The following is a 13,369-nucleotide window of genomic DNA, read 5'->3' on the forward strand; positions in this document are numbered from 1 at the left end:
GAAAGAAATAAATCCAAGCTGCGGAACTTTTGTGTATTATGGAGCTATTTAGACACTGTTGATTTTTCATAGAGTACAAACTAGCAGCCCTTTTGGCTTTGAAATGTTTTAAGTAGCTTTTTATATGACAGTACCATGAGATATTCATTTGTCTGCAGCAGGCTGAAGGAAGGAATGACTGGATCTCCCAGACAGGAAGATATAAACAGACCTTGAAGAGGTCAGATGAATTCATGTTTCATAACAGCCTGAAGGGAGCAGTTGCAGAGAGGTTAAAGCTGGTTAAACGTTTTTCCCTATGGATCCAGAAACAGAAGTTTAAGCCTCACTCCAGGCTTGTGTCAAAAGTTTCCCTAATCAACCCAGATGTAAGTGGCTATTTAGTACTTTAGGCTGGGAAGTCAGAGGCAGGTGGACACAGCACCAGCTATATTGCTGCTTGTGTGCTGCTGTCGACAGAAAGCTGACTTACTGGTCTCATAGGCTTCTGTTGATATTTGGCCCTTAACCGAAAAGAGAAAACCAACAACTCTGAGGCACTGATGTTATTAGTCAGACCCCTATGGGACTGCTATGCTTATACACAAGGGTGCCTTAGTAACATAAAGGGCATTGATATTTTAGAGTCCGGTCAGTATCTGTCGTGGCTACGGAGTGTTCCTCTGATGCATATTTTAATCAGTCTGGCCCAATGAGTGATGAAATAATATATCTTTATAGAATTTATTGCAGGTTGGAAGAGAAAGGATAGTCAACAGTCAGACTGCCAATACTTGTAACAAATCAAATCCACATTTTGGCTTAATGTTTTTAAATATTTACGAATACTAGTTTTCCGCCTCTTAACTCTATAAGAGGTTTCTAAAGAGCAAGAAAAAAATAAATTATCTTATAATGCCAGAAAAAAATTGCAACAAATCTTGTCTTGCATAAATCTACTTTCTGTTTTGCTTCCTGGGATTGCTTCAGTGTTTTTCTAGCATAGAGGTTTTAGCCATGAAGCAGAAAATACAGACTATTTTGTGGTGGGAAACATGCTAAAGGCAAGCAGCTGTGGCAATTTTAGACTATTTTCAAACACAGTCATCTTGCTGCTGTATGTGCAGTTCAACACATTTGACAATTTAAAGTTCCCTGCTCAACTGAGTATGCAATTTCTTTCCTTCGCTGCAGTAGCACAATGCATTGGAAACCACCTATTACATTGCATCCAAGACAAAGTGATACCAAAGAATCTGGGAGAAGAGATTCATTCCTTCTTATGCAAATCCCTCCTGAAAGTCATAGGTCATCTAAACAAGCCTGCTAATTATTACTGATGCCTTATTTTCACTTTGATTGTGCATATGCAGTTCAAACTACTGCCAAGTTCAGTAGCAGTACGGTGGCTGATAAACTTGTAAATGTGTGCACCAAATTTGGGAATAAAATAAGATAGTTTCATTGATAAGTACCCTGCATCTGCAGTCCTTATGTTTGTGTTAAAACTGGACTTCAGGCTAAAAGATGAGCATGAAAGGAAATAATTATAAATTATCTACATAGAACCTGCAACAAATTACCTATAAAACTATAACTATCTAAACAGGATGACATTTACTTTATAGGTTCATGACTTCCTTTCTTTAAAGTTAGCTAAGAAGAGAGTAAAGTAATTACAGTTCTCTTTTGATTGATTAAACATGACATATATGCTAATATGAAAGTAACTTCTGTCCTTTGTTACCCAAGCTTCTGGTTTAAAGCAATTTTGAAGATAACAGATATAATCTCACCAGTGCTGCCATTTCTAACGTATATGCCAAGAATGTAATTCCTCTGCCTTTTTTCTCCAGCAGAGAAAGCATATTTTATCCTTCATGTTTTAAATTTTGGATACAGAAGTCAGATGATATTACAACCATAAATCCCCTGTTTCTTTGCCATTATATGTCAGGAAATGTCTGTGCCACCAGTAGAATAAATAGTGCTGCCTTTTCACAAAGGTTGTCCCACTGATTTGAGGGAGATTATTTGACTGAATAAGGCTGATGTGAAATAGCCCAGCAGGGAAAAAAGAAACACCTGCTAAGTTTCACTTGGAAGCACTCTACCCTGCATAACTGTGTCCATTAGCTTCACCGTCTTGCAGATCTGGCTCCTGCATCAGGAAACACTCTCTGTAACTGAGGCTTGTGGGACTAAACCTCCAGTTTTCCCTCCCTTTTCGCAACCATCTTCTAATTCTTCTTGTTGATGCCTCTAGATGCTCTAAGCTGTTTCACTTCAATATTTCACTTATATTTATAGAGTGCGAATGTGTCCCCTCTTTGCCACCTCTCCTGTAAATGATACAGATTCAAGTCATCAAATTGTTGGAGGCTTGCCTTACATGAAAGAGCCTCAGCTCTCAAATTATCTTCTTGTGTCTCTTCTTTGTGTTTTCTACCTCCATCCTGCATTTTCTGCAATTGTTGAGGCCAAAACAGAGCATGACATTCTAGCTGTGGTCACATTAATCCTAAATAACAATGCACTCTCTCAACTTGCAGACGACATCCCCAAATACATTCACCAAATAGATGTGTGTGTGTTTTTTTCCCCAACACTGCATCATATTACATAATATATTATGTATATAATATATCATATTACATAATATACTTAAATTAAACCCAGTGGACCAAATTCCTCCCTGGAAGTTTAGCAATGTGAGAGAGAATTTGGACCAATAGCTATTAATATTTCCTTCCCTAAAGCAATGCCCTTTTACTCTATATGGATATTTTCCTACAGCTTATTAACTTCAAGCAGAAACTTGGGAGGAATGCAGCCCCACTATGGAGATCTCTTAAGTCTACAAACAAACAAACAAGCACCTCTCTGTCAGAAGTCTTTCCCATTTCTGTTCCAGCCTCACATCCCTCCTACCACAAAGATGCCCAACGCACAGGCTAATGCCTGATCTGCAGCAGAGCACTGCTAACATGCACAGAAAATGGATTCTTTTGCCATATTGGTTTGGAGATGATGACCCTCTAGGCAAAGTGGCAGTGGGAGCTTTCAGTGGGAAGCAGCTTTGAGCTGCTGCCAGAGAAACTGTGGTGCACAACTACTCAGCAGATTAAACCCATCTCATTTTTTATGATGTTTAAAAACCTACATAAATGGAGAGTAGAGATTTCTTAAATACAAGTACCAGACCAGCTTGCACTATTTCAGGGGCTCTCTTTTTGGCTCCCTCCCTCTGCATTGCCAGTTCCTTTAGCTATTTTTCTATGTTAGCTCTGCTAGCCTTGCCATGGTTTTGTGGTTGGTGTGTTATACTTGCAAGGTACAACAAAAAAACAGCCTAACTCCATTGCTTGGAGGACTGAAAACTACTAAAAAAGGCTTCCAAGGCATAAAAACAAATGTTTGAAGTAGAGGCTTGTTACTGGAGTAGGAGAAAAAGGTATTTCAGTTTCTATTTTCCTTCCCCACTCCCCGCCATTATTTCCTAAGGTACAAGCACAAATCACTTAAAATAAATTAATATTAACTAAACATCAGTATTTACAGGGCACTATCTTAGGTCAGTAGACCTAAGATGAAAGCTTTCATAAATGATAATAATAATAATAAAAAAAATCCTTTTAGACAATCCAGTTTATATAAACATTAAGATCTGCAACACTTATAAATGGCATTATAGCGATAGTGCCATAAGAAATACAGGGGTGGATCCCTGACTTTTGTACAGTATTGTATCACCTCAGTTTTTTCTTGGCACAATGCTAATTTACACTAGTTAAAGATCCAGACCAGAACAGTTTTGAGGAGGAGATGACTGATTCATGAAGTCTAAGTGACTGAATACAGAAGTAATTCATTAGCTCCATGCTGTATATGAAAGCATGACCAGAGATGACTGCAAAGGACTGCATATGTAGGCTAGAAAAAAAGCCAAAGACAGAATCAAATTTAAGAAAGCTCGTTGCTAATTTGCCTTGAGTTTAATAGTAGACTTGCAACTTAATTTATTTTGGCATGACTTTAAGCAATGCAAGAGAAAGAAATGGAATTGCAGCAGTATAGCACTGGGTTTGTGTCTCAGTTTTCTGGAAGAAATAAATTTTATACTGAGTTTTCTTTGCTCAAATATTGTCGAGATAAACTTCCTCTGTCACATATGCTTATTTTCAGTTAAGCTCATCTCTACTCTGATGCAGAAATTACGTCTATGTTCTGTGCTCCTATTTTGGGTTTAGCTGCAGCTCCTTTTGATCATTAGTAACATGGAAAAGTCCTACAGTAAGATAAAATACATAGGCAAAAGAGCCATGATATGTCCCCAGTGAGTTTATTTTGATTCCAAAGTCACAAATTTCTCCTTCCTTAGTCTACACTTAAATTAATATCAATACTTTAAATCCAAGGTGTTCATTATTACATGACTTACTTCTGCTTATAAAGTCTCAGAACAAACAAAAACAGTGTCCATCTTGTCCACTAGTGTGCCCCTGACAGTGCCTAATTTCACGTGTTGAGGAGGATGGTGCAGAAGACAGCACATGTGTAGAATGATCTTTCCTTGCTATAAGCTCTCCAGGCTTCTGGAAGTCATGGAGTGATTTATTGATGTCCTTCATTCCCCATCCAGGTCTGCATTGGTGAAACATTGCTTAACCTGTTTCCAAATTCTTCATTAAGAGTACCTGCAAAAGGATTTAAACAGTTACAGACAGTGCAGTACTTATAGGCCTTGTGTAAATAAGCTGCTAATGTCTGATATTTGAAATAATTTTACTATTGTATTGTATTGTATTGTATTGTATTGTATTTTATTATATTATTTTTAATCTGGCTACTTTTCAATAGTCTCTTTTCAGAACATGGTCAAAGGTGTTTTAAATTATTTTTTTCTTTCTTTGTGAGCAATGTTCCTGAACAGCTCCAATAGATTAGGGAGGCATGTTTTTCTTTGCTAGATAGACATTGTCTTTATTCTATTATGATTTTCATTTATTTATTTTTGTTTCACAATACCCTCGATATTAAGAAAAGAAATTGGTGTTCAATTCCCAGGATCATCTATAGCTCTCTTATTAAAGATAGTCACTGGTGATCAGGCACAGTAGTGGATTTTAATGAGTCTGAATTTTAGGGTTTTTAGCAGTTCAACCATTTTATTCTTAAGCTCCTTTGGAACCCTTGAAAATATTCCCCTATTTTAATAAATGGTTATTCTCTAATTTTTTCCTTCTGCTCCAGTATGTCCTCTGTTGATATTGCAGCTTCTGACAGTACCTCATCTTTATTTCCAGAAAAGAGAAGATATGTCACCCAGCATCCTCTGTAGGGAAGACAAAGGCAAAGAAATCATTTAATTTCTCTGCAATGTCTGTATATTCCTTAATTGCTCCCATTAATTCATGGTAGTCCAACAGACACACAAATGTTTTCAACGACTTTCTAGGCAATCTATCAAATAACACTAAAACATTGCTTTAGGTAAGATACACATTATGATTTGACATATGTTTTCACATTTTTCATAAGTAACTCAATGCAATCTAGGTAAATCATTTTGCACAGACAGTCTATATGTTATATTTAACTTGATCTGAAAGCAGAGTAGTCCAATTGTCTCTTGTCACAGTTGCTTCTATATATTCCTGCTATTAATAATGCCTAACACTTCTCAATTGGTGATTCCAAAGCTTTTTACAGATGTGGATAGATACTATTATCTCCAGTTTTAGATACTAGAAAATGAATTTATGTTTGAGTGACACGCAGAAGACCTTGGAGTTGCTTACAACTTGGGTGAGAACCCTTCCACAAATCCTTGTCCTGTTGATATCTACAGGAGGGCTCTATCTGCCCCCACTAGAGCTATGAGTTCATTTTCTCCCAGCCTTTGGTCCCAGGCCACTCTTTCTTAGATCATTAGTATAATCTGACAACACAGCCATGTACTTCTCAAAGACAACTCTTTTGGCAAAATAAAAACAAGTTATGTTGTTTCTTAGTAAGTGGTAAAAATATTTTTTCCCTAGACAATTATTAAGAATTTGTAGACAGCACGGGAAAAATGGAAAAGAAAGACTACTCTCTAACTGTAGTCATAAATTACATGAAGTACATTTCATTATAAAGCACTACATTTTTTTCTAACCCTTTATGAATTCTCTCCATTTACCCTGGGGGGTTGTAATGTAAACTGACATCTTACTCTCTTCTCAAAAAAATCACTAACATTCTCTTACAACATTTTGCCTAGGAATACAAACAAGCAAATAAAAGCAACATAATGTACAACAGAAAGAAGACTCTTTTTATGAAAAGGAATGCTATACCACTTTGCTGTGACTGAAAAAGTTAAAACATTACTTGTACAAAAGTAATGATGGCTGGCCACCTATCTATTTTGTACCACTAAAAGGAGTATCAGTATGTTTCTGCTGATGTATAACTCCCTTAAAGAATGAGGAATATGTTAGAAGTATTAAGTTTTTACTATTCTTATATGATGGGTAATATTGTTATGACTTACATTGTTTGACAAAAAGATAACGCTTTCATTTTGCTTAGCTCGAAACTTTGTGAGGAATTTTCATCTTTTCTTTGTATTTGAATCAGTTAAGCAGCTCAAAGGCAACTTTTCTCCACTCCAAGTTTTGAATAACAGAAAACTGGCTTTATACCCTTGGGCTGCTTGGGTTTAATATCAAATTCTTACCTTGCACAAGGTCAGAAAAAAGAAAAGAAAAGAAAAAAAAAGCTTATAAAATTGGACTCATATGAAGAATGAGTTTCTATCTTTTAATACTACCAAACAATCTGCAAATTATTTAAATTAAGACAACCAGCACTCCAACATCTGCAAGCAAAATGCTTAAATGCCAAATGCAACTTTACTGGCATAAGAAAATAATAAGTGGAGTTCAATTTGTGTCAGCATAGCTCAGAAAAATAAGATATCATGTCTTGCTGTCTGCTTGATGTCAGCTTCTCAGATTCAAACCCTAATGCCTCATCTTAGGCTGTCCTTACTGGAGGCTGCCAAATAGCAAGGTTCAGCCAGAGTTCATGCAGCTACTACAAAATAGCTTTTTTTTTTTTTTTTTTTTCCTTCTCCTTTTTCAATCATTATGAACCTTCTGCTTTATATTGTACACACTTGATTATATCTATCCTTGAAATGTATACAACTCTATTAGCCTCTTCTCCTATTCTTTTAACATACTGTAAATTCCTTTCTGTGCTTAGTTTGTTTTACAGCTTACAGAATTAGGCTTTTAAACTTTCACTGCAAAGAGGAGATTAAGTTGTGTGATTGGCTACAAGAGGAAAACAAAGGAAGAGAAATCTATATTAATACAATAAAGAAAATATTTAACACTTTTAACACTTCATAGACTCTTACTACTTTCCTACTAAAATATGTAGACACCATCGTAATCAGGCTACAAAATATCTGGAAGTGGGTTCTTCCTAGAAAGGGAAGATTAGCACCTTTCTAAAATGTTCCCCCCCCCCCCCTTTTTTTGTCCTAAGAACCCTAAATCTCCTTCTGCTTAAAATCTCATCTCTCATTCATACTTATATTGATATTCCAACTGAGACATCATGCTAGCTTAAAATGAGCAGTTTCTATTGTTTTATTTTCTTAGATTGTGTCAAATTCATTGCATATCAAATTATTCTGAGTGGAAGTTGGGGTAGGTACAGTTAAGCAAAAAAAAATATGATAATATATATAGTTTAGTGCTCTCAAAATTTTCAGTCTTACGGTAGTACTTCAGGGAACTCAGAAGAGCCTGTTGTAATCTGCTTCCAGTAAAAAAAAAAAAAAAAAAAAGCCAAAACAAAACAAAATACTTGTAGGCTGGAGCATTAAAGTCATGATGTACTAACACATATATTTTAAAGATAACATGATCCTTCCCTAAAACAGTGATTGAGTTTTCTGAACACTTTGGTCATAAAAAATATGCGGACACAGAGATACATCTATATACATGCAGAAACTCGTACAAAATGTAAGAAAATTTGTTTTCTTACAGTGCTGCAAACATTAAAATTACAACAATTTTATATGAATTATTTAGAAGCTATGAAAAACAATTGCCTTAGTATTTTCTGAAATATGATAAAGATTTTATAAAATGTTTCTTTTTGTTGTACTTTATTCAATTTCTGATTTGTTGTCCTGCTTTAAAGGAAGCAAGTTTCTTCACTTAGGCTCATTCATTCTAAACATATCTGGTATGAATTACTGAAACAGATTTGCAATATTCAATGTCTGAACAGATGAAACACTTTAATACCTTAGATGGCTCATTTCTGGAATCAGCCAGAGTGACATATTCCCCAAACTTTAAAATATTTTTTACAAAATTCAAAGGCGATCAAGATTAAAATTCCCAAATGTGTATTCTGGAAACCTTCCAAAAACATTCAGTCATTATTGGATATTGTCTTGATTAAAATTCCTGTTGGTTTGTTCTATGGTTAAAGAGTAATCTTGTATCTTAGCTTATGGAATGTATTCATATCATGTGACATCTATGAAGTCCGAATTAATATAAAGAGATCTCTCTCACTACACAGCATGGGAAAAGGTTTAGAATGTTCAGATTTCAGCAAAAGCAGTTTGTAGAATGTATTTGTTTACTAACATCACCACTTAGCTACTTCAAAACTTCCTTCGGGAACAGTGAAATTTTGTTTCTAAAGACCTCATACTCATTTTTGAAAGAGTGTAACTGAGAATAGCATGTGGAGTATCTAGTATTGAAACAAGAATTATTCCTTCTCCTTTTTGTAGCTATACTTTCCACAGAAGCATCATTTGTTATAGAGAAGCTACAGTCACTCTTGACCTAACTGAACCACTTTGCTTAGTGTTTTAAAAGTTCAAAAGTAATCCAGAAATACTCCCATTCTCAGAATTTATTTCCCATGGACTGTAGGATGCCAAAGCTATACCATTAGAGTCAAGTAAGATGTGATGATGTAAGATGTGTAAGATAAAACCACTTGAAATTTCATTTTGTGTTTCTGTCCACTAGGAAAGAAAAAGCAGGATAATTTTCCCTCTGGCTACTAGATCAAGAGCCATCATTTCCCAGAACATCTGAGAAGGGGCAGTCTTGTGCATGGGCCACCTCTACAAGGGAAGGATGGATGCAAGATCCTATGCTAACATTTTCACATGTAAAACCATGCTTTTAAGTAGTATTTGATGATTTAACCATTTCAGTGTTATTTAAATATTTTTAGGTGTTTATCATTTATTCCTGGTATATACTCCCTTTACTAACTGAGAATGAATCTTCAATCTGAGTCTGATATTTCAGTATTGACAAGAGATTTGTTTTTTGTGTTTCCTAGAAATAGTAAATCTGGAAATTCTTCCTTTCATGGACATGAAGCTGTCCATGCAAAAGTTTCAACATTCACCACCACAGTTAGCTTTTTAAAAAATAAGTATTTCCCCCAGAGTTTTTCATTTAGAATTCCCCAACCAGTTCATCAATTCAAAATTACATCCACTTTAGACCTCTAACCAAACAGAATTTTGCAAATAAAATAATGTTAGTGGAAAAAGAAACATTTTTCAGGTTCCTCGAGGGACTGTATTAAGTATATAGATAGCCTGAAATAATTGATTTGTGTGATGTTACTTAAAAATTACAAGATTTATATGAGTGGGTTAGCATTAGTAGTCTCAGAATATCTCTATAGAAAATTTGATTTAATCCTTGACATGAAAAATACACTCTGTATTTTCTATGAAGTTCTCATACTGTGTGTGTATATATATATATATATATATATATTTTTTTTTTTTTTCTACAAAGTCAAATATTTTAACAAAGTAAATATATCCTTCCATGATGCTTATGACTGCCCAAATTTTCAGGAATCTACCTTATGCCCACAATATTATGTCTACATCTAGAAATTAGTACTGTAAGTGGAAGGTAGGTGCTTTCTTGAGATGAGCACAATATGGAATGCTAGTTTTGGAATTGGGATCTATGTAATACTTTTTTCTTCACACAGGCAGCTAAAGGGCAATATGAAGAACACATAGAAATCCCAAGTTGAGTAAAATGATCTTACCTTGGTTCAGTTGCCCTTGAACCTAATGTACATCCATTCATCAGCCTAAAAAGTGACTTGTATATGCCAGAAAACCTGAAAGACAGCAAATATGTCAAATTCTGTGCTTTATAATCTTCTCCTCCTCCCCCTTTCAGGTATGTTTTGAGATTGTTTCTTGCCTTTTTTTCCAGTCTGTCTACCTGTTTATCTAATTACAGTGCTCTATTTTTGACCAGGATGTCATAGAAGGCATATTGCCCCAGAGGAGTTTTCCCATTTCTAAAATGTTATGTTCTGAAGGTGAAAGCTCTCTGAGTTTGAGTAGATAGGACTCTCATCTGAGAAAGACAAGAGCTGGGTGGAGACAGAATTCTCCCCTTAGCTTTGAAATAATACCAGTATCTCTCTCTGAACCAACAGCATAGGATCCTGCTGTGTAAAAACTCAGTGCTCACTGCAGTGATGTTCCTCAGGCCTGTCTATCATCCCTTATGCTTTTGATCTCTCTGACACCCTGAATTTTTGGCCTTTCAAAGCAAGCTGTGGCATCTCTGGATCTTCTGTGACTCATCAGGATGAGTGCGGGGCCAGATTTCCTTCTGGAATTTCCTCCTGTCCACGCTGTGGACAAGCAACTTCCCTAAGCTGCAGTTTAATGAAGAATGAAAAAAATGTTGGACTTTCCCTGGAGTACCTGAAATCTAACAACAGCCCAGCTATTACTCTTTTAGTTCCTGAAGCTTAGTCCACTTCTCAATTCTAGTCTTCTTCAGAAGGACTTTTCTGATATTTGGAAATGTACTAACATTTACCTACTGACTGCAGAAAGATTTTGATGTCTGTAAAACAGTGTTTGAGAGTAAAACCATACATCATCATTTTTTCTTGGACCTCCCTTGGGGTCCTCATATACATCAATAACCAACTCTTGACCACTGTGCTTGTCCACATTGCAGTTACTGCAACACAAAGCTTCTTGCCCTGTCACATCCATAACTACTCTAATGCTATTCACCACTGGGGTTTGTAGCTTCCTGTGTTGGCTCCTACTATTTTCTTGAACTCCGAAGTCCCAGCTTGGGCTCAGGAAGTCACCAGGCAGCAGGTCAGCTGAGACTGGGGGAGCAGGTCATAAGAAATGTGCTCGATTTTTTCACCTATTCTTCTGCTGTCCTTCAGGCATCATCATTAAACTTATTTTATTTTCTCCTCATCATATCCCAACTAGCTCGGACCTAGCCAACAGCATCTTCAGCTGTCTTTGAAACCTCCTTAAATCTTGGCAGCATTATCAAGTAGTTGGCACCATGGTAGAGTGAGTGGCAGGAGAAAACAGGCTCCAGCACATTGGGTACCAGAGACCTCAACATAGACACTGATCAAATTATCTTAGAGTCAAGACATTAGGCTATGACAGACTCACTATGGCTACTTATTTCCATGTTTTTAATTTATCACTCCTGAAGCCTTCTATATTGTAGAGTGAGATTCTAAAATGTGGGAGTGAGACATGTTTCCTTCAGGTGGCGGAGAACTGAGAAAGAGATAACAGCATTGCCCTGACTGTTTTTTAGCAAAATATAGACTCAACTGGTGAGCCTCACATCAGGACATAATTACATGCTGGGGTAACTAAAGAAGTGATCTCTCTCTCTTTTTTTTTTTTTTTTTTTCCATCCCCCATATATTGAAATAGGAAGAGTGGAATAGATTTGGAAACTCACAAAGTTATCTTAATAACCTAGGAGTATAACTTTCAACATCAGGGTTCCTAACCATAGATTTAGTTTACTTACATGAGTCACAGCTACTCAAGCAGATTTGTTTTATTGACTTTAGTGATAATATTTCTGTAAAAATGATTTTTTTTTTCCTCCTTGGTATATTTTTGTGATATTCTGGAGGCATTTTAAACACGTTTTGCATTTGCCATTTGATCATACCATTAATTATTGCTCATTTTACTGCTAAGTACTTTGTGGTTACTGGGTGACATAGTTTTGCAAGGCTAAAAGATATTATATGTGCCAGCGAATGAATAGTAACGACTGTGAGCATTCACTCTAGCTTTTGTTCTGTGTTGTTGCTTTCTTCTCTTAACACTTACCAGGTCTTTAACACCATTGTTTTGATCTTGTTGCTACACTGCTGAGAGTATTCACACAGAATGTGCATTTAGTTAAGCAGTTAAGGCTTTGTTTTAAATATTACTGTCTTCAGGCCCTCGGGGAGACGAAATGTATGCTCCGATTCCAACCACAGCGAAGAAGCAGCTGGTGCACTAGTACAGAGAAAGTGGAGACGCTAGTGAAGAGAATTACGAGTGCACTGGATTAGGATCTAAATCCTGGGTGTTCCTTTAGTGGTACATAGAAATGAGTGATACTGATGAAATCATTAAAACCTGGATACTGTCTCCTTTTCTGACAGTCAATACTATAATTGCTGACTGTTTAGGGTAAGGGATATATAATATAGTGGAAATGCATCTCAAAGTACAAGGAAAGTTTCAGGACCTGCAGCTGGAGCAGGCTCTAATCTTAGCAGAGAGTGCATTTGCAATTAAATGGAAAAAATGGCTTTTGATATTTAATTGCAAATTCAGCATTTATCTCTGGATTTATGAAAGTTTGTTTCCCTACTACTTTTCCTGCAGAAATCGTCCTCAGTGATACAAAGAACATGTGCATACACCTACAGCCTCTATAAACAGTGCTGCTATATAAGAACACAAGAATGACTGCACTGGGCCAAATTGTGTAAACTTGTAGCATCTGGTTATGACTGAGGTGAGGAGTTCCCACAGCTTCTCTTTGCATTTTATGAAGAACCACTTCTTTCTGTTTATTTTGAAGCTGCTAGTTGCTGGTTTTCTCAGGAGCAGTGGAAAAGATTGTGGGCAACCATCTTCTATTTAACCTGTCCAAGTCTCCATGAGTTTATAGACATCCTCATTCACCATTTTATATATATATATATATATATATATATATATTTTTTTTTTTTTCCAGATTAACAATCCCTTCTCTACAATCATTCCATAATTCTAGTGGTTGTTACTGTATTTCTTTGAACATTCTCCAGTTCTAGGATAAGCTTTCTTCAAATGAAGGCAATGGGAATAAGGGATTAGAAAATGTTTAAGACGTAGGAGCACAGCAGACATAGAGGCATAGCGATAATGCACATTTCATTGTCTTTTCCTTTCCTAATATTTCCTAGCATTGGTTTGCTGTTTGGCCCCTAAGTGGTGAGCTGACATTTTCATAGAGCTATCTGTCATTCCTTGGCT

This window comes from Anas acuta, chromosome 6 (assembly GCF_963932015.1).
Source record: "Anas acuta chromosome 6, bAnaAcu1.1, whole genome shotgun sequence".
NCBI lineage: Eukaryota > Metazoa > Chordata > Aves > Anseriformes > Anatidae > Anas > Anas acuta.